The sequence below is a fragment of the Vicugna pacos genome, chromosome 7, assembly GCF_048564905.1.
Source record: "Vicugna pacos chromosome 7, VicPac4, whole genome shotgun sequence".
NCBI lineage: Eukaryota > Metazoa > Chordata > Mammalia > Artiodactyla > Camelidae > Vicugna > Vicugna pacos.
Window position 1 is genome coordinate 67,335,103 of NC_132993.1, and position 21,928 is coordinate 67,357,030.

General features: G+C 37.4%; 1 protein-coding gene and 1 long non-coding RNA gene across 15 annotated transcripts in view; one reads left to right on the forward strand and one right to left on the reverse strand.

Moving 5' to 3' along the window:
* The window catches only part of ELAPOR2 (endosome-lysosome associated apoptosis and autophagy regulator family member 2), a 660,265-nt gene that overhangs the window by 594,836 nt on the left and 43,501 nt on the right, over positions 1–21,928 (forward strand). The gene's annotated exons all lie outside the window — the stretch shown is intronic.
* Positions 14,681–21,928, reverse strand: part of LOC140697439 (uncharacterized) — a 175,309-nt gene continuing 168,061 nt past the window's right edge. For all 3 annotated transcript variants that reach the window (XR_012074535.1, XR_012074536.1, XR_012074537.1), the window contains exon 6: positions 14,681–14,955. This is a non-coding gene — a long non-coding RNA (uncharacterized lncRNA). The remainder of the gene's footprint in view (positions 14,956–21,928) is intronic.

Here is a 21,928-nt window from a genome sequence, read left to right on the forward strand (position 1 = left end):
TTCCTGTAAGAGAGGGAAGTAAGGGTAGGCAGAGGGGGAGTGTGAAAAGTATTTTCAGCACCGTCCTCCTCAGACCCCAGTGGGTCTCTGAAGATCCAGTCTTTCAGGGGTATTTAAAATTGTGGCAAGGAGGCTGAATCTCCTTGATTCAAAAGGCAGACGTCCTTGCATCTGCAGGATGGATGCTTCAGCCCTAAAGAGAAGGTCTGGGTGGCAGACCACAGTACCTCTACAGTGTCACAAACATCCATTCATATGGAGATTTTGGTAGCATTTTATGTTTTTGAACTAAAAATGAGAGCAAATGGTCTGAGTCTTTAAACATTGTATGATTACAATTTGAAGTTGGCATTATATTTCAATATACTGCTATTTTTCAAAAGAAAATATCTTTGAAAGTCATTCTTGTATATGTGTTCAGCCTATCATGAGGGTTTTATATCTAGAACATTGAAATATTGAGGTAACAAATCTTATATACTTAAAAATAAAAGGGTCTTGACTCTTGTTTAAAGGCAAGGAGTACTAATAAAATAACCAATGTGAACAAGATAGGTGAATATTTTATAGTATCAGGATATTTCAATAAATTATATATATATACACACACATATGTGTGTGTGTGAGTGTGTGTGTGTGTGTGTGTATATATATATATATATATATATATATATAGTATGTTTTACAATATTATGACCCTACTGGCCATTTTCCTTCATCTTTGAAATAGAGGTATCGTACACCATACAGAGAACTCAGAGAAAAAATAAGTGTCATGATAGCTGAAATATTTCAATGAATAACTGATAATTAAATGCTAAGGATATCTCATTAAAATTATAGATGTAACATTTGTCTAAATGAGATCAAACTTGATTAAAACTAAACTCAAATGGATCTGGATCTTTTTTTATATATACATGCCACATTTTCCACATGTCAAAATAACTTTGTCAGGTATGTTCCAGTGTGCCTTTTTGGTGTTGACTGAACATCACTAATTTGTTCTGCCAAGTAACACTGTCATCAAACAGAACACACGCCACTATGAGTTTGCAGTTTCCAAGGGTAAATCCAGGCCAGTTTTTACGCTTTCAGCAGGTGTGGCTGTCCTTCAGCAGTAACTGCTGTGGATACGACTTGTATAAATGCATAGATGCTCGGGAGCAATTCGCTTTTAGTATTAAAACAACTTGAAAAAATAAAGTCTCTGTTGTTATGAGAAAGTCACATCTCCCAGTGGAAAATTCCAACTAATTTTTTAAAATCTATTTAGAATTTTGAAGCACATGATACAGTTATGACCATACTAATGTACATGTTGACAATACTCGCATCCCACTTAGGAGTCTCAGGATAAAAGTAAAAATAAGATGTATCTTACTCTGTCGTGAGAAACATCACTGTCTTGATGTTACTCGTTTCCTGAGATTTCCTTTACTTGTTTTATTCAGTCTTTATACAGACCTTTCATTTAAAGCTTGCCATGACTTTTGACTTCATCTGACTTTCCAAATGTAGTAGCTTCATAAATTGTATTTTGCTGCCACAGATGTTCCCTGTTAAGTTCCATGACATTGAGTATGAAGTTGTCTGTTGGAGATGAACTGAGTTGATGGATGCAGGGGTGGGTGTCACTGTGTTACACCTGAAATGTCACAACCTCCACCTTCCTATGTGGTAAGGGTTCTGCTGTTCGTTCAGTCGATCTGGAAATTACTCTTCCTAGCAAAAGGAGGAGGATATAAAACTCTTTTTTCCCCATCTCTGCTGCGTAGGCAGAACCCAGAAACAGATGGCTAGAGAACACAATGTCCTAAGATTAGAGACGGGAAAATTCAGGTCCTCCCAAATAGAAAGAAGTCAGTCCACAGTACCAAGTAATGCAGGCCAGACATTTTGTAGAGCATAACAGAGAGGAGCAAAACTAGCTTAACCATCACTTTGATGTTAAAAAAAAAAAAGTACTTAAGGTGACCTTAAAGCGGAGACAGAGAAATTCTGCACTGCAAGGCTGAAACACTTAGCACAGAGTGGTGTGGCATGAAGTCAGTGTGAGGGAGACTGCAGTGAGGCCCAGAGCAGAGACGTTCTTTTAGAACATTGACAGATGATTAATGTTCATAATCATTAACAAGACTTTTATTGATTCCTGATCAAGTGAGAATTGAAAATAGGACTCTCTTCTTGATACGATATTATTATGAAATGATCCTTTGGTTGATTTTAGATAATACTTATTGTAAAGTATGAATTCAGTCATTCTTTTTTTTTTTTTTCTTTTACTGAAGTATGGTCAGTTACAATGTGCCAATTTCTGGTGTACAGCACAGTGCTTCAGTCATATAGGGACATACATATATTCATTTTCATATTCTTTTTCATTAAAGGTTATTATAAGATACTGAATATAGTTCCTGTGCTATTCGTTTTTTTAAATCTATTTTTATATATAGTGGCTAACATTTGCAAATACCAAGCTCCCAAATTTATCCCTTCCCACCCTCTTTCCCCCAGTAACCATAAGATTGTTTACTATGTCTGCAAGTCTGTTTCTGTTTTGTAGACGAGTTCATTAGTGTCCTCATTTTTCTTTCTTTCTTTTTTTTTTTTAGATTCTACATATGAGTGATATCATCTGGTATTTTTCTTTCTCTTTCTGGCTTACTTCACTTAGAATGATGATCTCTAGGTCCATCCATGTTGCTGCGAATGGCATTCTTTTATTATTTTTATGGCTGGATAGTATTCCATTGTATAAATATACCACAACTTCTTTATCCAGTCATCTGTTGATGGGTATTTAGGTTGTTTCCATGTCTTGGCTATTGTATATAGTGCTGCTATGACATTGGGGTGCATTCTTTTCAAATTAGAGTTTCCTCCAGATATATGCCCAGGAGTGGGATTACTGGATCATACCATTCTTAATTCTTTTGTTACCTATATAAAGGGCTGGGGTAAAGAGGACTACCTGGATTGGATAGGCTCTCCTGACACTTGAAAGTACCCAGAGAGGACACAGCCGGGTGGCAGTAGCCATTGCTGTCTTAACCATTTTCATTTTGACTGGCTTGAACCCGACTTACATGGGCTCTGCTTTCCTCCTCATGCTTGGGCTCAGGTATGTCATTGCCTGAAACAACTTTTCTGAAATTTACATGAGTCCCTGTCTTGCTTATCTTTTTAAAGCCTAGCTCAGATGTCATATATTTATTCATTTGCCCTTTGGAGCGTCACTGAATGCCTCTTATATGCTTAGGAATCAAATGCTAAGAACCAAAGAGACATAAGGAACATAGATATAGGTAGAGATAATTAAAAAATTAACTGGATGTACAGCAATGAAATTGTTACTGGGTCTTTATTGCATATTAATCAGAGGAGATGAAGAAAAGGAACTGGAGAAGAGTTTTGTTTTCTGTAGGAGATGATACCTAATCTATGTCTTAAATGATGTTAATTAGTTAGAGGGGACAGGAGAGTGTAAATGACTAGAGAAACATGAAAGTCAGGGTAACTGGAATGCTGATGTTTGTGGAGAACTACTGACAATTCAGTGTGAGCAAAAAGTAGCAGTGAAGAAATGGCGAGGGCTGAAACTGCAGAGGTAGACAAGGTTCATACTACATGGAGATCCTGGAAGATAGAATTCAGATTCCTTAAAACTAACTTGTAAATTATTGGGAGTCACAAAAGTACTGAAGCAAGAGAATGGCAAGGTTGACTTCTCAAGAAGAATCATTCTTGTAGCTAAAGCAGAGGAGAAAAAAAAAATGAGCGTGCTTAGACAGTGGATGAAGTTGGGAGTCAGCAAGATACAGGAGGAGAAAAAGTGAGGGAGGAAGATTATGAGTTCAGGTTGAGCAGGTTGAACTGGAATTGCTGATGCTATAAAAGATGAAAATCTCAAGCAAGTGCATTTGTGGAATTTGAGATGAAGTGTTTGCTGGAAGATATTTATTTAGGAATTATCAACTTACAGGTAGAAGTTAAAACAATGAAAGTCAGTGAGATCACCCAAGCTGAACAAAAAGAATAAAGTTTTTTTTTTTTAGGTGGAATAATTTCTTGTTCTTAGTTAAAAAATATTTACATTCAAGAATGCCAATATCGGCGGGGGGGTGTAGCTCAGTGGTAGACAGTGTGCTTAGCATGCATGAGACCCTGGGTTCAATCCCCAGTACCTCCACTAAAAAAAAAAAAAAGAATAAACAAATAAAAAAGCCTAATTATCCTCCCCAAAAGAATGCCAACAGCATTTTGTCAGGGAGTGAAGTACCCTGCGCCACAGCTCTGACGACTGGTAGCAGTGGAAGTGAAAGTCACGCAGAAGCCCTGACACTGCTGACGTCTGTGGTCTCTCCTCTGTACCCAGGTACACACTACAGTCACTAAATTCAAATAAAGTTGTTCTTAACTAGGATGTTTTTTGGATACACAATCACATTTTTAAATTTTGCATTTAATTTTCTAGTATAGAGCAAGTCCAACACCAGAAAAAATTAACATTCTAACTAGTTCTGAATTGAGAGAGCCATAATTTTTATTTCAAGCTGCATGACATTTTGTTTTTTTTTCAACCCACAATGGTCATTTGGATGAACTTGGAAAGATAATACATCTTGTTTATTTCAGTTTAAAAAAATGGGTAATTGGATCATATTTGCTTGAAAAAATCAGTAACATGATGGGAAGATGCAGCTGAAAAATACACGTAAATTCTGGGGAGAGAAAAATCTTTATGTGCTAATAGGATGCTTATTACTAAATTATGTTTGATTTTTGTTCATATTTTATTAAAATTTGAAAGACTCATGGGGTAGGAGTGAGCGTGTGGATTGGAAAAAACAAAAGGTACTTCTTATCCACATGCTTTATATGTTCATTTAAGTGAGTGACATATTAAGATAATGCCATCTGTGTGTGTGTTTAGCTTTACATTTTTTAGTAATCATCGGGTCATCTATTCAAAAACTCCATACTGGGCACATAAAAATTTCATTCCTGGTAGTAGAATATGTTAAAGTTGTCCTCAAGGATTTTGCCAATTATTTAAATACACAAAAATATGCCGAGGAAATAACTATATACTTAGTTAAGACATTCAATGTGCTCTGTTAATTCAGACCTAAATACAATCCTATAGCTTGATTTGGCTATCAGAAAAGATAAAATAATATTACCTGAAATCTGGCAATTTAGAAAATTGTGCTTAATTAAGACAGTACCAGTGTGTTATGTATTGCTCTGTCAAGATCTGTAGTGTTGGGTTTATTTGGGGCTCATGTGTTATTAAAACAAACGGGAAAAAAACCCACTCACATAACAAAGAGAAAAGACTAGAATCATGAAGGACCAACTCTACCATTTGAATTTTGAGGGAAGAACTGATATGTGGTTAGGATTGAAAAGACTACTGGAGACTGGTATTTCTGTTTTCCGGTAGCAGAAGGGCTATTACTTAGAAGACACTGTACCTTTTCTTTGTCATCCTGGATTCTCAGTCTGAAGGCCTAGAGCAGTGAAAACCTTAGAGTGAAACAAAGGTCCGTCGGACTCCTACACTGAAATGGATTCAGAGTAGCTTTCCTAGAAGATGTTCAGGTGCTGTCCCCTCTGTCTGTATCAGTTCCTGGATACGTACACCACTGGGTATTTTCTATAGATTCACTTTTGACATTTTTTTCTGTAAGTCCATCTTGGCTTCTTTAACTGTTTTCCCTTTTCCCTATTTGCAGGGGTCTTCTTGGTTGAATTTCCCTTTTGGCTTGCATGCCCTTGATCTTTGCTGTCTGATTGGTACCAGCAGATACAGTAGATACAGGTCTTTTAGATTCCTATAGAGAGGACTTTGTGGCCACCAGAGATGCATTTTACTTTTCTCAATCAGATAAGTACATCATGTGACTTAAAAGGAAAGTTCAAGGTTGTATTTATGTTCCAAAATCATTAATAAAAATCTAAGATTGTTGCCTCAAATTCTGCTCTAGTAACATTAGTTTCAATAATCTTATATTCAGCACCCCAATGTTCATAGTAGCACTATTTATAGGAGCTAGGACATGGAAACAACCAAAAGGTCCATTGACAGATGACTGAATAGAGAAGTTGTGGTATAGTTATACAATAGAATACTACTCAGTCATAAAAGAATAAAATAGCGCCATCTGCAGCAACATGGATGGGCCTGAAGATTGTCATTCTAAATGACCTAAGCCAGAAAGAGAAAGAAAAATACCATATGATATCACTCCTATGTGGAATCTAAAGAAAAAAGAAAAAGACAAACTTATTTACAAAACAGAAACAGACTCACAGACATAGAAAACAAACTTATGGTGACCAGGGGGGAAAGAGAGTGAGAAGGGGTAAATTGGGAGTTTGAGATTTGCAGATACTAACTAACACATATAAAATAGATAAACAGGTTTATACTGTATAGCACAGGGAGCTATATTCAATATCTTGAAGTAGCCTATAATGAAAAAGAATATGAAAAGGAATATATGTATGTATATATATGATGTACACCAGAAATTAACACAACATTGTACACTGACTGTACTTCAATAAAAAAAAAGCGTATGTTTAAAGAAACAGTTACTTATACAAGTAAAAGTTAATTTACAAGATTCCAATAGATTCACTTTAAATTTTTTTTAATTTTAATTTTTTTTACGGGGAAAGGTAATTTTATTTATTTTAATAGAGATACTGAGGGTTGAACCCAGCAATAGACTCGCTTTAGAACCCAGGTGGGAATTTCAACTTTCCCCAATGGCAGGGTTTTTTTTTTCCTTTCTCTTTGCCAACAATGCAGGTTTTTACTTGTACACCAAAATAAAATTCAGTGATCATTATACATGCACATGATTCACCTCATTTCTTAAACTAAAGAAGATAAAAATAGCTCCTGCTTTCTCTTGCTGATCATATGTGTGGGTCACAAGAAAGGTGAGAAGAAACTTTTCTGTTTGATTTCTTAATGTATAGATAAAATTCTAGGTCTAGAAATAAAGGTAACCTTAATTCCTGTCTGTGGGATGAGAAGGCCTTCACAAGAGCATTTTTCTAAGAATTAGAAAAACTTGACAAAGTAGAATAAATGTGCAAACAGCATTAAGTTTCAGGCTAGTAAAACTTTCTTAACGAAAAAAGAATGAAAACATAGAAAACGTAACAGCAGTAATATCTCAGTGGATGATATCACCACACTGCTATTTCTTAAATATTTGGGTAAATCAATTCAGAAAAGTAATAACTAACTGAGAAAGATTGAAGGCCAGCCAATGTGGTTAGCAGCACCGGATGCCTTGTAGAACTTCCGTTCACTGAATTATTTTTACCCAGTACTGTTCGAGTTACACTGGATATCATTATGTTAGACAATAACCTGCTTTTGCCAGTCATGATTTTGCTAGCCAGCTGGGTGAACACAAAACAGACTCCGCGGCTCTAGACAAACGGGGTAGCTGGGAGTTCCCAACTGCACACCCCCGCTGTTCTGACCGGGAGTATCATCTTTTCCACTAAAGCCAAGGTTCTGATTTTCAGATGAGGACACTGTGTTACCTAAGTATCTTGATAATTTCTTGAGACTCTGATTCTCTCTGAATTGTCCTAGTATAGCAACTAAAATAGCTTGTTGAGAAAAATTAGTGTTTCCACTTCTGTGCAAAAAGGACATTTTATTTAACTTCCAGTAAAGAGAATGACCAACATAGCGCTACATGTGCTCCTGTCATCAGCTTCCATAACTGCATTCTTTCTGAAGTGGGAGACTTTAAGAAGTGTAAAAGGGTTAACATAAAAGTCCCCTGTACATTTAGCAGCTTGCAAGTTTTTAGGCAGTTGGCTTTGTAATCTAAATTAACCAAATTTCTTTTTTTTTTCTTCAACATTTGGACTTCACATTTTAGTTCTCACAGTTTAAATAAATGTTCCTTGCTCAAACTGCAAGGCTCAGTTTTAGGTCATCGTTGTGAAGAAACCTTCCATTGTGTGTCTGTATCTGCTCCCCTTGACACATTCACAATCATGCAGTTTAAGTTCAGACTTCCATTAGTAAAATCTCTCACATTTATTTAGTAGCATAAAATATTTTAAGGTCTATTCACATATATTAATCATCAGTATGGTTCAGAAATTCCTGAACGATCTGTCTGTGCAGACTCCAACTACTATGTTTCTTTTCAGTACTGTAATTGTTTAGTATTTCAGTTATGCCCCATATGTTAACCTAAGGCCTCAAGAAATTTTATAATTTTTATGCCAGTTGAATCACTGAAAATGTATGATGCCAGGTAATTTAAAAGCACAGCCTGAAATCCTAGAATGCATCTTCAGGTGTGTCTTTTGTCTGTCATTTGGCTGTTCTTTTGCCTAGTTTAAGGGTTTTACAGCATTAATGCCAAACATTAGTGTAGAGCTGGATATTCCAAAGACTTGAGATAAAATAAGTACTTAGCATTTCTGAATCTAGAAATGGCTTCAACTACTATTTTTATTTTAATTTTTTATCTAAATTTGAACAAATAAAAATGTATAACTTTACATGAAGACCATGAAAGCATAGAATGACACTTCATTACAAGTCAGAGTAATACGGAGTACTGAGGAACCATCAAGGCTCTGAGTTGAGTATTAGACATGGTTGTTTTTTCCAGGACCAAACTAGTTTTGCTACGTATACTGTCAAATTCTTTAGGTACCTTTTCATACCCAAGTTATTATTTGACTGTATTGGGCTTGGTTTTTGGATACAAAAACTTGAATCTCTTTGGAAGTAAACAAAATTATTATATGAGAACGTCTCACTGGAACACTTTTCTCTGTTCCATTTGTTTACTAAGGGTTTAGGAACTCTAGCATAATGTCTTTCAATGTTATTGAATGAATACTGTTAAGCTCTCTTAAAACTGAAGAGAGCACCACTGTACTGCAGTTGATAATGATTCAACAGTAATGCAAGAAAATAGTCTGCTCTCTTACGAGTTTACTTTTTTCTCCAGAGCATCAACCCACCATTCCAGTGTACTCAGTACACTGTGAATATGAATAAATGCCGTTAAATCTAATTACTGTAGAGCAGTCAATGCCAGTCACAAGCAAATATATCACATCCTGACTGCCGTGGTCCCTGCTCTTGACGATGTTCTGCATGATCCTCTGTGATGGAAACTCGCTGAAGGACGATGTTTTAACAATATCTTCTCTTTGTCTTTATTGCTATCTTGTCTGTCCCCTCATTTTTTCCCCCTCTACGTTCGACTTAGAATGAAAGACAGTGTTACTAGTGGGCTGTTATGAATTGATTACCTTTTACTTCATATAGATCAGTAGATCAGTCTGCATGTTTTTCCTCTACTGGATTACAATTTCTTTTAGTCTTTCAGAAGATATTTGAATTTTATTACAACAGATATGACAGTATTTCAGTGTATACTGATAACTATTTTTGGTATTTAATAAACTAATTCTATTTCTTCCTCATAGCAGGAATTTATTTTTATTAAGTCCCTTGTTCATCAGCTTTGGTCATTATTTTGCATATTAACTCATGGAATGATTCAGGGATGACTTGTATGTCGGTTAGAAACTGAACTAGTCAAGTCACTAGAGACAAAAGGGAGCCTGAACTCTTTTCAGTTTTAGACCGTATTTTAGAAATTGTATTTAGAGTTTAAAAAGTACTCATTATTCAAAGACTACCTTGATTACTACGTGTAGATAGAAAATTATAACTTTATTTTGAAAAAGATTCATTATGAAATTTGCAGTTATTCCTGGTACTAATTTGAACCTCCAGAGTAAGTCTTCTTTTACTCTGAAATCACACTGAAATTTGTCTAATCCTAAAATCTTTATATATATTAGACTGTTTTATATAATTTCTCCCATCCCCAACACTATATACATTTTTTACACTATAAATTTTAGTTAAAGATTTGAAAGAAAGCATCATGCTCCTCCTTTCTTAGAAACATTCATGTTAGATCAGCACATACTCAAACACCCTCCTGCACACACAATTCCTAACCAACTAGGGGTAAGCCAGGAAATGAACTCAAGATGTCAGACTGTGTGCCCTATTTCGACAATTATGCTCTAGGCTATTATCATAATTCTGGGCCCCATTCCATTTTCTGAGTCTCTAAAGAGGATTGAAGAATAGGAAAAAGAAATAAGACTCATTACCAGGGATTATAATTTGGTTTTTAATTTTAAACTGCAAGTTCACAGTCTCCTTTGAGTATTCTCCACCACTGAATTCTCTCTCACAGACACTGGGGGAATTTGAAATGCTGGATGTGTCCTTCTAAGACACAATGTAATGAAATAAACCTAGGGACACATTGCAAGGACATGATCATGAGAGGCTAATAAATTCTTTCCTTTTAAGCAAATGCATGTGGGATTGAAAGTTATGACCAATCTATGATAACAGTGTTCAATTATAGTGAGTTACTAACAGAATGATTAAACTGTGTAGTAAAAGAAAAATGCATCATTGAATATGTGAAAGTCAGAAGGTGAAGTATTTTCTTGTTTTTACCAATTTTGAGACTATCAGCTTGTCAAAGTAGTTCTTTTTCCTTTTTCAGTTTTATTAGGTAGAATTATTAGTTTGACTGTACCATATACATTATATATTGCATGTAAGTACATATACACAATATACTGCACTTTTTTGTTTACATATATGTACTCATTGTTTCTAAGAACAGATTAGAGCTTTAGCTTTTTAAACTTACATAGTTATCAAAGAAATAAAGCCAACCACAAAGAATCAACAGAATGCAGTAATCCAGTCATAAAGGACAGTCAGATGTGCTTACACATATTCAAGAAATCAATCATCTAAGTTATAAATAAGTAGTTCATTTGTATCCTTATTTATTTTTTTAGAGTCCACATATAAGTGATACCATGTGGTATTTTTCTTTGTCTTTCTGGCTTACTTCACTTGTGATGATGATCTTCAGGTCCATCCATGTTGTTGCAAATGCAATTTTATTTTTTATGGCTAAGTAGTGTTCCTTTGTATAAATATATCACATCTTTATCCAGTCATCTGTTGATGGACATCTGGGTTGTTTCTGTGTCTTGGCTATTGTAAACAGTGCTGCTCTGAATATTGGGGTGCATGTGTCTTTTTGAATTTTATTTTTCTCTGGGTATATGCCCAGGACTGAGATTGCTGGATCACATGGTAAATCTATTTTTAGTTTTTTAAGGGAAGTCCATACTGTCCTCCATAGTGGCTGCACCAGTCTACACTCCCACCAACAGTGTAGGAGGGTCAAAGTTACAAATAATAAGTAGCTTTTAGGCAAGAAGGAAGCATTAAACAACTTAAAGGTCCGTAAAATTGCCTTAAGGTCGATATGATGTTTTTTGTTTGTATACTTGAGGGACAGTTTTGAACAGAGCACCCCAAAATATACAATCTCAAGGTGTAAGGTGCCTTACAAAATAAATTTTAGTCTCATCTATTTTAATTATTTACTTCTACAGGTGTGGAAGTCTTAGTTTTTTCCCCAGACTTCTTGGGAAAATGGAAAAGTTCAATTAGGAAAAAATTAATCATGTTTTAATATCAGCAAGAAACTTTCTGCCGAAATTAATAATGCTTTTTGCTTAACAGGCTTGATATCCAGGATATTCCAGATAACTCTGGAAGTTTCTTATAAAAGAAAGGAAGCTATAATATTTCTCCGTTATATTAGTTTACTGAATTGTTCATGTTCCAAATGTAACTTCTCATACATTTAAGGTTGGAGAGATTTGGCTAAAAGTCAGGAGTATTTTGTCAACGTGTTTGCTATTAAAAGAACAATAAGAGCTTCCAATAATTATCTGACCTGCCCTCCTGGGCAAGCAGATGTTTCAAGCCCTGACCCAAGTTTGTGACTTGATAGCAGTGTATATATTTGGAAATTTTTAAAACCAACAGAAAATAAACATGGGTAGATTTTGTCTACTCGAAAGCAACCACGACCAGGTGTAATGTCCTGTCTATCATGGGTTCATGGAGTCAGTTGGCAATGGACTGAAAAAAAAAAATCACACAATTGCAGGTTGAATTATAATCTGATATTTGTAAAATCAACTATCTGGACTTTCCAGATATATGAAAATGTATCAACATTGGTGGCCATGCACTGGAAGATGGATGGCAGTAAGTCATCCTAGTAGAATCTTTTAGTGAATTAAATCAGAGTCTGTATGTCATGGTGAAAAAGAGCCTGGGCATTAGTCATTCAGACCACAAGGACCAGTAGCATCCTCTACAACTCACTGACTGTGACCATGGCAATGACAGTACCTACCTCAGTGAGTTGTTTGGGGCATTAAGTGAGATAATGTATATTTTTGGTTTTGTACGGAGCCTGATCCCTAAATAGGGCTCAATGTATGTGCTGCAGCTGAAGATATTTGTCCAGTCGAGAAGTGGCATGTAGTTCCCTCCCTTGAATCTGGACTAGCCTACCAGGGACTTTTCTGACCAATAGTGATACTACATGTCTTAGTCCATTCGGGCTGCTATAACAAAAATACCATAGGCAGAGAGGCTTATAAACATCAATTATCACTCACAGTTCAGGAAGCTAGGAAGTCTAAGATCAGGGTGCCAGCAAGGTTGGGTTCTGGATTAAAGTCTACTTCCTGATTCACAGATTTCCCTTTTCTTATTGTACCTTCACAAGGTGGAAGGTGCAAGGGAGCTCTCTGGAGTCTCTTTTATAAGGGCAGTAATCCCATTCATAAAGGCTGTGCATTCATAACCTATTCATTTCCCAAAGGCTCTGCCTCCAGCATACCATCACAGTGGACATTAGGATTTACCATGAATTCTGCGGGAACAGGAACACTCAGTCTGTAGCCTTGTGCTAGTTCCATGCGCAGCCTTTTAGAAGACTAGCATCTACTGCTGTAATCTCTTGGAGCCCTGACCTACCGAAAAAGAAATTCAAGCACCTTCTAAAGACAGAGGGGCACTAAAGGGCCAGGCCCAGGAGTGAAGAGGTCATACTACACACACATCTCAGTTGAGTCTTGTGATAACTTCAGCCCCAACATTGATCTCACGTCAGCACTAGAGACCCCCAAGCACTACTGCAGGGATTTAGCAGTGCTTCCTTCATGACGGCTGCAGTCTAGCTGGGATCAGAGCAACATTGGAACTCTCTGGTATTAAGTGTTCTGTGGTAGAAAAACGTGTTGTGACTGTGAGAATAAGTTAGGGTTTATTTATTCTCAGACAGACACTCAGGGCATAATATGAAAGTGATATGTCAAAATCAGATAATCCATGAATGGTAAAAGTAGTTCAGCTATGGCAAAAAAAAAAAAAAAAAAGGAAAAGGAAAAAAGAAATGAAGCTTATGTTGACACCCTGTAGAAAGATAGTTCACCTTTATATATATTTTAATTGTCTATATGTGGAAAAATTATCATTAATAATATTTGCTTTCAGTAAGTAAGAGTACTCAGTACTCTTAAAGTGATAAGAAAAATACACTTTTAATAGTGGATATCAGGTTTTCTCTTGGTGAAGACACTGAATGAGTTCTACTAAGTTAATAGAAGGTGGAAGATGAGCTCCTACAGAATCAAGCTGGGAAAATGTAGGTAAGACACCTAAACACTAAGAGGAGAACGTAAATTCAGTGTGGGGCTAAACAAACAAGAATAATGAAGGGAAATAAATAAGACAAAAAAGGCTAAGCAATGGGGTTAGGAGGGACTGAATGAACCTTGAGGAAAAGAATGTCCAGTAAGAAATTTCCAACTCTGGACAGGAAGGGGAAGTGTAGGAACAGGGGTGTGTATTGCTCTAAGTTCTGTCTCTGTAGCATTCACCTCTGCTGCTCATGTAATTAGGTGTTTGGTAGAAATCAAGGGTAAGAAGTTGTTGGATATAAGGATCAACATGGAATTGGGAGAAACACATGACAGCAGATGGTGCAATGCAAAGGAATTTGAGACTCCATTGGGGAAGAAAATAGTGTTCTGTCATAACCATGAATGTAAGCTCTCAGGAATTGGCTGAAATTTTACCTAAAACGTGATATAGATGATTGAGGTGACTTTACCTAAGTATCCAAAGGCAGGATGTCATTAGCTGGTACTTGTCAGACATCAGCCATGATGGGACACACAGGATGGGTCATATGAAAAATAATCCTTGAGGGAAAAGTTTAGTTGTGGGAGTGGTGGGAAGGGAACCAGTATTTCTTGAACACCAGTTGGGCACTAAACTCTGTGTGAGATGCTTTGCATATTTTTATCGTTTGGGCTTAGCAGTGACTGTGCATGTTAGTTATTGTACTCCCCACGTGACATACAGAAGCTGGAAAAGCCTGTAACACAGCTCGTAAGTGATACAAACTGGATTATTTGCCTTCAAAATCTGTATTCTCTCTAGTACACCTTATTCTATATGAAATAAGAATATGACTGTGATTCCAAGAGGCCTCTGAATACAGACTCACCTCATCCTAGCAAAGTATTCTCAAATACATTCTTTTATCAGATAACAAATGATGATATGATTGGTATTTTTTAATGGCTAAATAAGTGGGACCTACTGCCCTGGCCGGATGGTCTTCTCCTTGAGTTCCTCCCTCTACGGCCCTCATGGGAACCTTTAAACAGACTGCCTTGAGCAAAATAACACAATGGATATAATTTATTATGAGCTTATTTATTTTTTCTTTTGAATCTTCACATCTCCTCAGAAATGTTCTTTCCTTCCCTCTTTCACTGTTACATCAGTATCGGTGCTGTCAACAGCACGTTTTATCAAAGCCTGCCCGCAGGGGAAGCGACTGTCTGACTGTGGTGGTCCAGGCGTCATCCCACGCGCTGGGATACTGTGGGTCGTCAGGCCTCTTGTCGGTGCACACGGGCTCCAATTTAGAGTCACCAGAAGTAATGCAGTAGAAGCTAAAGCATAAGCAGTAGACGGCAGAGACGAGAGAATACCCATTAGAAGCATATGCAGCAAAGTGCGGCATAGAGGTTACCCCTTTTACTGTTTACACTCTGTTTGCTTTCATCGTAAATTCTAGTATCCTCAGAAGGGCTTCGTTGACACAGCATAAAAATGAATAGACCACATTATAGGAAATGGAGTGTGTGCTTCTCTGAGCATCTGGCAGGGGCATCTGTTGGAGATGGGACACCAGCTCATTGCTCTCTTCCCGTGTGGAAGGTCTAATTAAGTAGCAGACAACCCAAGAAGCCCTAGAGTGTGGTTCCCATCAGTACCCAGAGGTTTACGTGCTCACAAACCTCTTAGATCAGTAATTCTGAAGTGGGAGGCTCAGCAGACCTAGCTCAAACTTTCATGCCTAGAATATGCAGAAGTTGAAAGAACTTTTATGAGGCATTATGTCTACTCCGAGATGTGACAGGGAATGACTAAGCTGGAAGGGACTCAGTAAGTCAAGCTCCCAGCCAAGGCTGCTATTTAAGTGCATTTAAAGCAGCTCAGAAAGAGAGCTGTTTACACTCTGCTGAATAATCCCCACTGACTGAGATTTTGCATTAGTATCTCACAGTCTCTACAATTGAAGAATTTTGTCTATTTGCTGAATTCCCTTCCAGTCTTTTATCCATCATCTCTTCCTCTGTCTCCTCCTTTTCTTTTTCCTTTCCTCCCTCCACTTCTCTCTCTTCAGCCCTCGCTCCTTTTTCTCCCTTCCTCTCTTCTTCCCTTTTTCCTCCGTTTTCTCATTCCTTCCTCCCTCCCTGCCTTCTCTTTCCTTCCTTTCTTTCTCCCTTCTTTCCCTGATACTGAATTACTATTTATAAAGAGAAAAAAATATATAAAAGACTCCATATATGTAATTGTCCTTTATCAGTCCAACTTCTGTTTGCTCATCTCTAGACTAAGGAATTTGTTTTCAGGGGGTTTGGTCATAGGGTCAGTTTTCCTAATCTGTTTCCTCTTTTTGGGGGGGAGGGGTGCTCATCTAGCGTGTGTCATCCTACTTACGTATGAGACACGAGACCTATGGATCTAGACAGATTCTCTTAATCTTCACAGAGTTAAATATTCTGTCTGTTCTTTCTTTTCAAATGATCACTCTCTTAGAATTTGGACTGAAAGTTATTTTTATTTTAAATTAATCATAGTATCACTTTCATACACAGGGATTTATTTTCCCTACAAATGGATATTATGAAGAAAATAAAAGTTTTTTGTAATTTTTGATTTTATAAATTCAATTTTAGACTAAAAATGGAAAAGATAAAGGAAATTTATGAACAAATGTGAAACATTAGACACACCTGGCTCCAGGTCTGCCCGTGGACAGTGGCGTCTGGGAGTCACCTCCTGGTGGGGATCAGGACCAACGTACAGCACTCCAGGTGGGGAGACGAACCACTCACTCACGAAACCCGTGCTTGAGCGATGACTACCGCCTCCCCAACAAAGAAAAGGAAAGTAAGCTAATGTCCTAAAAACGCTGCGTAGACTTAGATTTTGTATAAAAACGTGGGCTTAGTGAGACTATAGGGCCTAGATATGCCACTTTTAAAGCAAACATTGGTTTCCAGGATGTGCTGTGTCCTCAGACTTTGTAAAAGTCACTCCAAATCCTTATTTTAAGACCTGTTTCTTAACTTAGAGTCTGGAGACGTTGAGGTACTGAAGGTAATTTCAAAATTACCAGACAGAGAATCATATGCAGGAAATGAGGGGGGAGGGCAAGAAAGGAAAAAAAAGCCTTTGTTTTTAGAGTAAATCCCTAAAAACTTAAACCCTAAAACCCATGAAGATAAAGGGGCTTATGATGTTAACACAGTAGAAATATCTTTATTGGTAAATTAAGCTGGGAGAAGCTAAGAAGAAAAAGTATACTAAGCAAAGCAAAATCAACAACCAAAAGATAGTTTTACTCTAAATGAAACTGATTACAAAGCAATCTAATAACATTTAAAACGGAGCATGTTTAGAGTGTTCAAAACATAATAAATCACATCTATAGAATAAATTGTGAAGCCAAACAGAAATGAAACAAGAAAAGATGGGGTAGGAGAGAGATGAAAGTAAGTATCTTGAAATTAAACCAATATATTTATTAAAATAAAAGATTTAAGAGGCAGGAAAAGCTCTAGACTGAACATAAAATTGGAAATAGGAAATTGGTTACGAAAGAATTCACCCCAGAACACATCATTGATAAAGGGACAAGTAGTAAATGAGACTCATGGGAGATATATCAAGATTCTAAGAGATCCAAAAATAGAAACTGAAAGAGTCATAAAGAGCAGTATTTGAGGAGACAAGAGCTGAGAATTTTCAAATATTAAATAAGGCTAGATCTTCAATTTAATGTATCTCCTAGTGTTCTGCATAAATAAAAATTAAAAATAGGGACCAAACATAACCTAGACATCATAGTTGAACTGCAGACTATCGAGATTAAAGAAGACATTTCAAAGCTGCCAGGTGACTGACAAAAGAAATGAGAATTAAAGAGACAACAAAATTCTCTTCAGCAACGACAGATGCTGGAATGCACTTAAACAATATTTTCAAAGTGTTAAGGAAAAATAGCCTAGAAATGTATGCCCAGCTAAGTTATCATTCGAGAGTAAGAATAAAAGATAGTGAGAAACACTGTGATAGTCTAATAACCAGAAAACCTTGTTAAAAATTATTTTTAAATACACTGCAGTGAAAAGGGAAATGAAGGAAGAAGATGGTAGGATATGCATCCACAGAATATCAGAATAACATGATATTCAATAACTTTTTGGTGAATTTAATATATCCTTAATTATAAAATACTTGTGTAAAACAAACAAAAAAGCTAAAACTAAGCAAAAAAGAAAACAGGCTATGCAGTGGGTGGCACAAAGAAGCTAACATCTTTATGTGGAGGAAGAAAATAGCTTGGATGATTTTATACTTAAAAAATAAGTATGTAGGTTAAAATGCAAAGATAGGTATTAAAATATCAGAAAAAAATTTTATATTTCCAAAACATCCAGGACTTATAAAATACTATTTTGCTATCCAAAGATAGAGATGGTAAGCGTGACAAATAAGATGTTAAAAGAAGGTCCAAAGGTAGCAGTAATCGAACATAATGAAGATGGATTCATATTATCAAAATCCTTAACTCATTGCTGCCGTCCCTGTCCAGAATGTAATACTGCCTTTGATGTACTGAGCTAGCTCTTTGAGGGAAATTTCGGAGGCTTTCACTTGTGTTATCGATTACCCTTTCCTCTTACCTCACATGCCGAGGACTCAGTATGGGTGCTGAATCGGTTGCAAAGTGTATCCATCCCAGTTCCACATTCAGGAACTGCAGGAGGCTCAGAATACCCATCACAGGTCAGACCTCGGCCAGGACTTTTTTTTTTTTTTTAACCAGATTCCCATGTACTCCCCACTGTGGCAACAGGGCCAAGATGACACTTTGCTTTCCTGGATATTAATATCAACTCACATTCTATTTCTAATATTCCTTGAAAGATCTGGGTGCTCTGTTTTTCCTGAAATACCTGGCTGAATGGCCATTAGTAACTTTGGGCAAGGACTGAGGAAACATAATCATGCATACTTGGGCTTTTGCAGGATCCTTCTTTTAGAGGAGGATGCAAAGGATTCCATGTGAGAAAGGATTTGGGGTCAAGCAAAGAGTTCTACCTGTCAAGACACGTGGGTCTGTAAAATGCGTCAAAGGTCAAGACTTCTATGGGAGTGACCACTCTCAGCCTCACAGTGACTCTCCTATAAGCTGAGTAGTACTCTTGGCAGCCCATCTAGTTTGCCCCTAGCATTGCTATGGTTCTGTTGGCCTACTCAGTAACTTCCTAGATGTCAGGCCTCTTTAATGCAACTGCACTCCTGTCAGTCAGTAAGACACCCGCTTACAGCATTCAAACTCAGCCTCTTGGCTTCTACTGTGACAGTGTCTGTGATCCTGGTTGGGTAAAGTCCTCTCATCTTCAGCTCATGTCTACAGAAAAGAGCCACCAGTTCACTCTTTAGTTAACTTTTCATGCGTCTCTCCAGCAGCATTTCTTTTGGCTCTATGTCTCCCTGTGGAAGACAATCATCTGGCAGGTGTTCTGGACACATATAATTTATTTCTTCAAGAATGCCCAGTTACCTGAGCCTTTTAATTGTTCCTTTCACCATCTGCCATGGCAATTCCACTTGGCTTAACAACAGGCCTTCTCTTTACTTTTTCCATGTTATGAGGAATTGTTTCCTGAAATCTTTGTTTATAATCCTCTGTCTTAGGAGAGGGCTTCCAAATCTATCAACTCTTCTCTGCACTTTTTGTTGCTGTTGTTCTGGACCCCTTGAACAAGTGTGCTATTAAGTCTTGCCATTTGTTTTGGGCATATGATCTTGCCTTCCTTAACAGGCCTGGAATATCCCCAGCTAGTCTGTGCCATGACCTAACCCTAGCCACATGCCTAGTCAGGAAGGAAGATGGTGTATATCCTTAGGGGAAACCGTCGCCTTGATGGGGAGGGACATACCCTGCCAGCATGAGGGAAGGCCTAGCTCTTAACAGAGGTCAGTCACTTCTGCAGCCTCAGAAGGTTCAGGAATCTGGGTACCTAAAATCTTGGAGGATTCCTCCCAGATGGCTCCATTCTGTGTGTCAGACTCCTAGGTTTTCCCAATTAGGACTCTGATCTTGACCTAAAAGACTTACCTCATCAGAATATGTCACCTTTTGAAGCTCGGTTACTCAGATGATCGTATCCTTGGTCTTTTGCCCAGGACGCAGTATTCTGTCTCTACTCCTGATACAGGAGGTCAGGCTTTGTACGCTGTCACAGAGGTCCTTTGGTTTTCAAATGCTCGATGATGGCCTTCAGTATTTTAGTATCTTTCTGTACAGCACCAATGCAGTTTTGCAATAAACTGCCCAATCCCACTGCGCTTGTAATAGTTTGCTCTGTAAGTTTCAAATGCCTGGTAGGTTGTACCAGCTAATGCATTCCCCTGAGCAGTATACTATCCCAATACACCACTGTTAAAAGTTTAACAAGTAGAATTCCAGGAGCTATTTGTGCTCTACCAGTGATGTGGAGGGGTCAGAGTCGGGGGAGTGATCCGGTCTTAAAATGCCGAGTTACTGTCTACTTTTTTGAACCACCCCCATATCTTGGCTTCAAGGAGCTTAGCTGCTGGAAAAGGGGATCCTCTGGCACAGTCACTGTGCAGGATTAGCTTCAATGAAACATCTTTCCCTCTAAGTATTGACTCTTCCTGGCCATCGAAACAGGTACCTAGCCTGGAAATTCTGAAGAAGGGAATAGTGGAATTTGCATCGCAGCCAAGCCTAAGCCCTTCACAGTATTAAGTCCTCCTGCTGGTGTTCTAGGTGGAACATCATGCTTTAAAGAGGGATTTTAGCCCTCCATTCTTTTTAAAATATATTTTTATTGAAGTATAATCAATTTACAATGCTGTGTCAATTTCTGCTGTATAGCACAATACTTCAGCCATATAGGAACATAAATATATTTGTTTTCATATTCTTTTTAACCATTAAGTTACTATAAGATACTGAATATAGTTCCCTGTGCTATACAGTAGAAACTTGTTGTTCATCTATCTGCAAATCTCGAACTCCCAATTTATCCCTTCCCACCCACTTCCCCCTGGTAACCGTAAGTTTGTTTTCTATGTCTGTGAGTCTGTTTCTGTTTTGTAAATAAGTTTGTCTGTCTTTTTTTCTTTAGATTTCACATACGAGTGATATCATATGGTATTTTTCTTTCTCTTTCTGGCTTCACTTAGAATGACATTTTCCAGGTCCATCCATGTGGCCGCAAATGGCATTATTTTATTATTTCTTATGGCTGAGTAGTAGTCTATTGTATAAATTCGAAAGTCCACAAACAATAAATGCTGGGGAGGCTGTGGAGAAAAGGGAGCACTCCTACACTGTTGGTGGGAATATAGTTTGGTGCAGCTGTTATGGAAAAAAGTATGGAGATCCCTCTAAAAGACTACAAACAGACTTACCATATGATCCAGCAATCCCACTCCTGGGCATGCATCCAGAGAGAACTGTAACTGGAAAAGATACCTGCACCCCAGTGTTCACAGCAGCACTATTTACAATGGCCAAGACATGGAAACAACCTTAATGCCCAATGGCAGATGACTGGATAAAGAAGCTGTGGTATATTCCACTTGTTCTTCTACCTTGCCTGCCTCCTGTCCCAAAGGTAATGATCAGAAATACAATCACTTTATGGTTCAGAACTCAGATACTGTTGAGAAAGCTCTGCAAATTGCCAGTAGAGGCATCCTAGGTCCCAACTGAAATAAAAAAAAAAGATGTTTGAAAGTATATTTGATGTTTTGGCTGAGAACAACTTTCAAGCAGCAGATGATCTTTGCTGCAGCTGACAGAAGGCTTTTTAAAATGGGTGCTGGAGTTTCATTTTCTTCATCTTGCATGTGGATAATTGAATTGCAGTTTGCTAACCGAGAACACTAGTTGGTGTCATGTGTGCCATTCTGACATTTTAAAGGAATCTTGGGTTTCTTTAGCCACTGAAAAATAGGATACTTAAGGCAGAAGGTTTCTAGAAAGTGTATTTTTAGACTGACAAATTATCACAGCTTCCGTGAGAAGAAGTAAGCCTGTTAAAAGCTTTTCAGTGTTCTCCAAATCAGTTCTTTCTTTTATTTCTCTGGACTCTTGCTGATATGCTCAAAATCATTGTTTTTATTTTCATGGTCATATGAAGTAGTAATAACTTATTGAACACATACCGCACCCCATGCATTAGTGAGAACATAATACATATTATCCCATTTAATCTTATTTTACACTAGAGGAAGCTAGAGCTTAGATAATTTGCATATTCACCTTGTGATCATTTTTAGCAGGGAAGGGGTAGCGATGGATGGTAAACC